The sequence below is a fragment of the Zea mays genome, chromosome 9 (genome assembly GCF_902167145.1).
Source record: "Zea mays cultivar B73 chromosome 9, Zm-B73-REFERENCE-NAM-5.0, whole genome shotgun sequence".
In the NCBI taxonomy this organism is placed as follows: Eukaryota; Viridiplantae; Streptophyta; class Magnoliopsida; order Poales; family Poaceae; genus Zea; species Zea mays.
In genome coordinates this window covers 50,094,308-50,101,874 of record NC_050104.1, presented here as the reverse complement: position 1 = coordinate 50,101,874, position 7,567 = coordinate 50,094,308, and positions in this window count along the sequence as shown.

The following is a 7,567-nucleotide window of genomic DNA, read 5'->3' as shown; positions in this document are numbered from 1 at the left end:
GCTGTCCTTCCGCAAGGCTCCAGCGCTCCTCCGACGGCCACGACATCACATGAACAGGGTGCCAAGACCTCTCCGGCTGCCACGACGGCATGTACTTAGGGCGCTAGCTCCTCTCTGCTAGACACGTTAGCACACTGCTACATCTCCTATTGTACATCTGGGCCCTCTCCTTACGTCTATAAAAGGAAGGTCCAGGGCTCTCATACGAGAAGGTTGGACGCGCGGGGGAACGAGACGGCGCGCATAAGCCTCTCGCTCTCTCCCACGCGGACGCTTGTAACCCCCTACTGCAAGCGCACCCGACCTGGGCGCAGGACAACACGAAGGCCGCGGGTTTCCCCCTTTACGCCTGTCTCCCTCTCTTTTGCCCCCCTTCGTGCTCCGTCTCGCGCCGACCCATCTGGGCTGGGACACGCGGCGACAATTTACTCGTCGGTCCAGGGACTCCCCGGGGTCGAAACGCAGACAGTTGGCGCGCCAGCTAGGGGCCTGCTGCGTGTTGACGAACAGCTTCCCATCAAGCTCCAGATGGGTAGTCTCCAGCAACCTTTCTAGCCCGGGACGATGCTCCGTTTCGGGAGTCTCGAGTTCATGTCCCTCGACGGCAGCTACGACATGATACTCCTTCCTCCGCCGCGCGACAGCGACAATGGCGGCCGACAACACGCCCGCCGGCGGCGGAATCAACGACGTCAATCCCACATGGCGGAAGAACAACATCCGGGTTTGTCCCGTCGCCTCCCCCACCGACGGAGGAGGAGGCGGGGCAACCAAGGCCAAGCAGGAGGCGGCACCTCATCGGCTGTCGAGCGAGTCGACGGCGCCGGCGCCCATACTGGGGACACGTCGGGCGTCGACCTCGCGTCTGAGACGAAGACGAGCGTCGTTCCCCGCAACACGCCGACTCCAAGCGGACGGACGACGCCAGCACGCTCGCGAGGGATTTGCTGGGCGTCACCCCCGTGCCTGAGACGACAGTGCAGTCTACCCCTAACGCGACTTCGTCACCGCCCGTCGACCAGGAGGTACCGACCGATTCCCATCTCATGCCTTTTGGATTCAGCCTCGACCCACCAAGCGACTTCGCTTCGGTGGAAGCCTTCATAGAGGCATGTTCAAACCCTCCAGGGTATCATATGCGGTCACCCTGGGACCGACTGACGGCCGTCTCGACCTACGGACCCTCGGGTTCCGAGGAAGATGACGAGCCCGACCTTTGTTGGGATTTCTCCGGACTCGGTAGCCCCAATGCCATGCGGGACTTCATGACCGCATGCGACTACTGCCTTTCCGATTGTTCCGACGGTAGCCGCAACTTCGGCGACGAGGACTGCGGCCCAAGTCGTGAATGTTTCCACGTCGATCTAGGGGGTCCCGGCGAAGGCAACCATCTTGGTATACCGGAGAACGGTGATCCCCCTAGGCCCGCGCCTCGCGTTGACATCCTTCGAGAGCTAGCTGTGGTCCCAGTCCCTGCGGGGGGTCAGGACTCACAGCTCGAGCAAATCCGTGAGGGGCAGGTCAGGCTCGACGAGGGAGCAGGAACACTTGAGCAGTTCCGGCGGAACACCGGGCAGGAATGGGCAGACCGAGCTCCGCCCGGAGAAGCGTGTCATCTGCCCCAGGGCATCCAGCTCCGCATTGCCGACGACGTCAGGGCAAGGCCGCCACCGGCTTCTAGTGGGGTCGGCCAGAACCTGGCTGCGGCAACAATACTACTCTGCGCGATGCCGGAACCATCGACCACCGAAGGGCGGCGTATCCAGGGAGAGCTCAAGAATCTCCTGGAGGATGTCGCGGTCCGACGGGCCGAAAGCTCTGCCTCCCGAAGGCAGGGATACCCCTCGGAGCATCGCGCCGCGACTTCCCGATTCATGTGGGAAGCCTCGGTCCACACCGAGCGCACGCGCAACACAGCGCCTGCGGCCCCGGGTCGCCTCGGCAACGAGCACCACCACCGCAACCGTCGAACCCACCTCGACGAGAGGGTGCACCGAGGCTACCACCCCAGGCGAGGGGGACGCTACGACAGCGGGGAGGATCGGAGTCCCTCCTCCGAAGCACCCGGTTCGCAGGCTTTCAGCCGGGCCATACGACGGGCGTCGTTCCCGACCCGGTTCTGAACCCCGACTACTATCACAAAGTACTCGGGGGAGACAGGCCGATACTGTGGCTCGCGGACTATCGGCTGGCCTGCCAACTGGGTGGAACGGACGATGACAACCTCATCATCCACAACCTCCCCCTGTTCCTCTCCGACACCGCTCGAGCATGGTTGGAGCACCTGCCTCCGGGGCAGATCTCCAACTGGGACGACCTGGTTCAAGCCTTCGCCGGCAACTTCCAGGGCACGTACGTGCGCCCTGGGAACTCCTGGGATCTCCGCAGCTGCCACCAGCAGCCAGGAGAGTCTCTCCGGGACTACATCCGACAATTCTCGAAGCAGCGCACCGAGCTGCCCAACGTCACCGACTCGGATGTCATCGGCGCGTTCCTCGCCGGCACCACCTGCCGCGACCTGGTGAGCTAGCTGGGTCGCAAGACCCCCACCAGAGCGAGCGAGCTGATGGACATCGCCACCAAGTTCGCCTCTAGCCAGGAGGCGGTTGAGGCCATCTTCTGGAAGGACAAGCAGCCCCAGGGCCGCCCGCCGGAAGATGTCCCCGAGGCGTCCACTCAGCGCGGCACCAAGAAGAAAGGCAAGAAGAAGTCGCAAGCGAAATGCGACGCCGCCGACGCGGACCTTGTCGCCGCCGCTGAGTACAAGAACCCTCGGAAACCTCCCGGAGGTGCCAATCTCTTCGACAAGATGCTCAAGGAGTCGTGCCCCTATCATCAAGGGCCCGTCAAGCACACCCTCGAGGAGTGCGTCATGCTTCGGCGCCACTTTCACAAGGCCAGGCCACCTGCGGAAGGTGGCAGGGCCCACAACAACGACAAGAAGGAGGATCACAAGGCAGAGGAGTTCCCCGAGGTCCACGACTGCTTCATGATCTACGGTGGGCCAGTGGCGAACGCCTCGGCTCGGCACCGCAAGCAAGAGCGTTGGGAGGTCTGCTCGGTAAAGGTGGTGGCGCCAGTCTACCTAGACTGGTCCGACAAGCCCATCACCTTTGACCAGGGCGACCACCCCGACCGCGTGCCGAGCCCGGGGAAGTATCCGCTCGTTGTCGACCCCGTCATCGGCAACTTCAGGCTCACCAAGGTCCTCATGGACGGAGGCAGCAGCCTCAACATCATCTACGCCGAAACCCTCGGGCTCCTGCGGATCGATCTGTCCTCAGTCCGGGCAGGCGCGACGCCTTTTCACGAGATCATTTCCGGGAAACGCGTCCAGCCCCTTGGACAACTCGATCTGCCCGTCTGTTTCGGGACTCCCTCCAACTTCCGAAGAGAAACCCTCACGTTCGAGGTGGTCGGGTTCCGAGGAACCTACCACGCAGTGCTGGGGAGGCCATGCTACGCCAAGTTCATGGCCGTCCCCAACTACACCTACCTCAAGCTCAAGATGTCGGGCCCCAACGGGGTCATCACCGTCGGCCCCACGTACCGACACGCGTACGAATGCGACGTGGAGTGTGTGGAGTACGCCGAGGCCCTCGCCGAATCCGAGGCCCTCATCGCTGACCTGGAGAGCCTCTCTAAGGAGGCGCCAGACGTGAAGCGCCATGCCGGCAATTTCGAGCCAGCAGAGACGGTCAAATCCGTCCCTCTCGACCCCAACAACGATGCCTCCAAGCAGATCCGAATCGGCTCGAAGCTCGACCCCAAATAGGAAGCAGTGCTCGTCGACTTTCTCCGCGCAAACGCCAAAGTCTTTGCGTGGAGTCCCTCGGACATGCCTGGCATACCGAGGGAGGTCGCCAAGCACTCGCTGGATATCCGAGCTGGAGCCCGACCCGTGTAGCAGCCTCTGTGCCGATTTGACGAAGAAAAGCGTAGAGCCATAGGCGAGGAGATCCACAAGCTGATGGCTGCAGGGTTCATCAAAGAGGTATTCCATCCCGAATGGCTTGCCAACCCTGTGCTTGTGAGAAAAAAAGGAGGGAAATGGCGGATGTGTGTAGACTACACTGGTCTAAACAGAGCATGTCCGAAGGTTCCCTACCCTCTGCCTCGCATCGATCAAATCGTGGATTCCACTGCTGGGTGCGAAACCCTGTCTTTCCTCGATGCCTACTCAGGGTATCACCAAATCAGGATGAAAGAGTCCGACCAGCTCGTGACTTCTTTCATCATGCCTTTTGGCATGTACTGCTACGTTACTATGCCATTTGGTTTGAGGAATGCGGGTGCGACGTACCAAAGGTGCATGAACCACGTGTTCGGCGAACACATTGGTCGAACGGTCGAGGCTTATGTCGATGACATCGTAGTCAAGACGAGGAAAGCCTCCGACCTCCTTTCCGACCTCGAAACGACATTCCGGTGTCTCAAGGCGAAAGGCGTAAAACTCAATCCCGAGAAGTGCGTCTTCGGAGTCCCCCGAGGCATGCTCTTGGGGTTCATCGTCTCCGAGCAGGGCATCGAGGCCAACCCGGAGAAAATTGCGGCCATCACCAACATGGGCCCCATCAAGGACTTGAAAGGCGTACAGAGGGTCATGGGATGCCTTGTGGCTCTGAGCCGCTTCATCTCGCGCCTCGGCGAAAGAGGCCTACCTCTGTACCGCCTCTTGAGAAAGGCCGAGTGCTTCACTTGGACCCCCGAGGCCGAGGAAGCCCTCGGAAACCTGAAGGCGCTCCTCACGAACGCGCCCATCTTGGTGCCCCCCGCTGCCGGAGAAGCCCTCTTGATCTACATCGCCGCTACCACTCAGGTGGTCAGCGCCGCGATCGTGGTTGAGAGACGAGAAGAGGGGCATGCATTGCCCATCCAGAGGCCTGTCTACTTCATCAGTGAGGTACTGTCCGAGACCAAGATCCGCTACCCACAAATTCAGAAGCTGCTGTACGTAGTGATTCTGACGCGGCGGAAGTTGCGACACTACTTCGAGTCTCACCCGGTGACTGTGGTGTCATCCTTCCCCATGAGGGAGATCATCCAGTGCCGAGAGGCCTCAGGTAGGATTGCAAAGTGGGCGGTGGAAATCATGGGCGAGACAATCTCGTTCGCCCCTCGGAAGGCCATCAAGTCCCAAGTCTTGGCGGACTTTGTGGCTGAATGGGTCGACACCCAGCTTCCGGCAGCTCCGATCCAACCGGAACTCTGGACCATGTTTTTCGATGGGTCGCTGATGAAAACAGGGGCAGGCGCGGGCCTGCTCTTCATCTCGCCCCTCGGGAAGCACCTCCGCTACATGCTGCGCCTCCATTTCCCGGCGTCCAACAACGTGGCTGAGTACGAGGCTCTGGTCAACGGGTTGCGCATCGCCATCGAGCTAGGAATCTGATGCCTCGACGCTCGCGGTGACTCGCAGCTTGTCATTGACCAAGTCATGAAGAACTCCCACTGCCGCGACCCAAAGATGGAAGCCTACTGCGACGAGGTTCGGCGCCTGGAAGACAAGTTCTATGGGCTCGAGCTCAACCACGTCGCCCGACGATACAACGAGACTGCGGACGAGCTGGCTAAGATAGCCTCGGGGCGAACAACGGTTCCCCCGGACGTCTTCTCCCGAGACCTACATCAACCCTCAGTCAAGACCGACGACACGCCCGAGCCCGAGAAGGCCTCGGCCCAGCCCGAGGCACCCTCGGCCCAGCCCGAGGCACCCTCAGCCCCCGAGGGTGAGAAACTGCGCGTCGAGCAAGAGCGGAGCGGGGTCACGCCTAATCGAAACTGGCAGACCCCGTACCTGCAATATCTCCACCGAGGAGAGCTGCCCCTCGACCGAGCCGAAGCTCGGCGACTGGCGCGGCGCGCCAAGTCGTTCGTCTTGCTGAGGGACGAGAAGGAGCTCTACCACAGCAGCCCCTCAGGCATCCTCCAGCGATGCATATCCATCGCCGAAGGCCAGGAGCTTTTACAAGAGATACACTCGGGGGCTTGCGGTCACCACGCAGCGCCTCGGGCCCTTGTTGGAAACGCCTTTCGACAAGGCTTCTACTGGCCGACCGTGGTGGCCGACGCCACTAGAATTGTCCGCACCTGCCAAGGGTGCCAATTCTACACGAGGCAGACCCACCTGCCCGCTCAGGCTCTGCAGACAATACCCATCAACTGGTCGTTCGCTATGTGGGGTCTGGACCTCGTCGGTCCCTTGCAGAAGGCACCCGGGGGCTACACGCACCTGCTGGTCGCCATCGACAAATTCTCCAAGTGGATCGAGGTCCGACCCCTAAACAGCATCAGGTCCGAACAGGCGGTGGCGTTCTTCACCAACGTCATCCATCGCTTTGGGGTCCCGAACTCCATCATCACCGACAACGGCACCCAGTTCACCGGCAAAAAGTTCCTGGACTTCTGTGAGGATCACCACATCCGAGTGGACTGGGCCGCCGTGGCTCACCCCATGACGAATGGGCAAGTAGAGCGTGCCAACGGCATGATCCTGCAAGGACTCAAGATGAGGATCTACAACGACCTCAACAAGTTCGGCAAGCGATGGATGAAGGAGCTCCCCTCGGTGGTCTGGAGTCTGAGGACAACGCCGAGCCGAGCCACTTGCTTCACACCATTCTTTCTAGTCTATGGGGCCGAGGCCATCTTGCCCACAAACTTAGAATACGGTTCCCCGAGGGCGAGGGCCTACGGCCACCAAAGCAATCGAACAAACCGAGAAGACTCACTGGACCAACTAGAGGAGGCTCGGGACATGGCCTTACTACACTTGGCGCGGTATCAGCATTCCCTGCGATGCTACCACACCCGAGGAGTTCGGTCCCGAGACCTCCAGGTGGGTGACTTGGTGCTTCGGCTGCGACAAGACGCCCGAGGGTGGCACAAGCTCACGCCTCCCTGGGAAGGGCCGTTCGTCATCGCCAAGGTTCTGAAGCCCGGAACATACAAGCTGGCCAACAGTCAAGGCGAGGTCTACAACATTGCTTGGAACATCCGACAGCTACGTCGCTTCTACCCTTAAGATGCTTTCAAGTCGTTCGTACACCTCGTTCACATACAAAGTCTAACCATCAAGGAAGGGTCAGTCTTGCCTCGGCAAAGCCCGACCCTCCCTCGGGGGCTAGAAGGGGGGAACCCCCTCTGCGTCAAAATTTTCTTCGGAAAAGGTCTTTTCTGCCAGAATGTCTTTCGTGCCTTTCGACTACTTCGAAAGTGGGATCCTGAAAACGACGGAGTACACGTAAGCAGCCAAGGCTGACCGAGCCGAGGGACTCCTACGCCTCCGGGATACGGATACCTCACTCATCACCTTCTGCGATAAGTAACTCACGCTCGGATAAGCGATTCTACGGACCGAACAAGTCTTAACGCTCGAAAACTCTTCTGCCGAAACGATTTTCGTGCCTTCTCGACTATATCGATAGCAGAATCCTACGGACGAGTAAGAGTACACGTAAGCAGCAAGGCCGACCGAGCCGAGGGACTCCTACGCCTCCGGGATACGAATACCTCACTCATCACCTTCCGTGAAAAGTAACTCTTGCTCGGACAAACAATTCTTTTA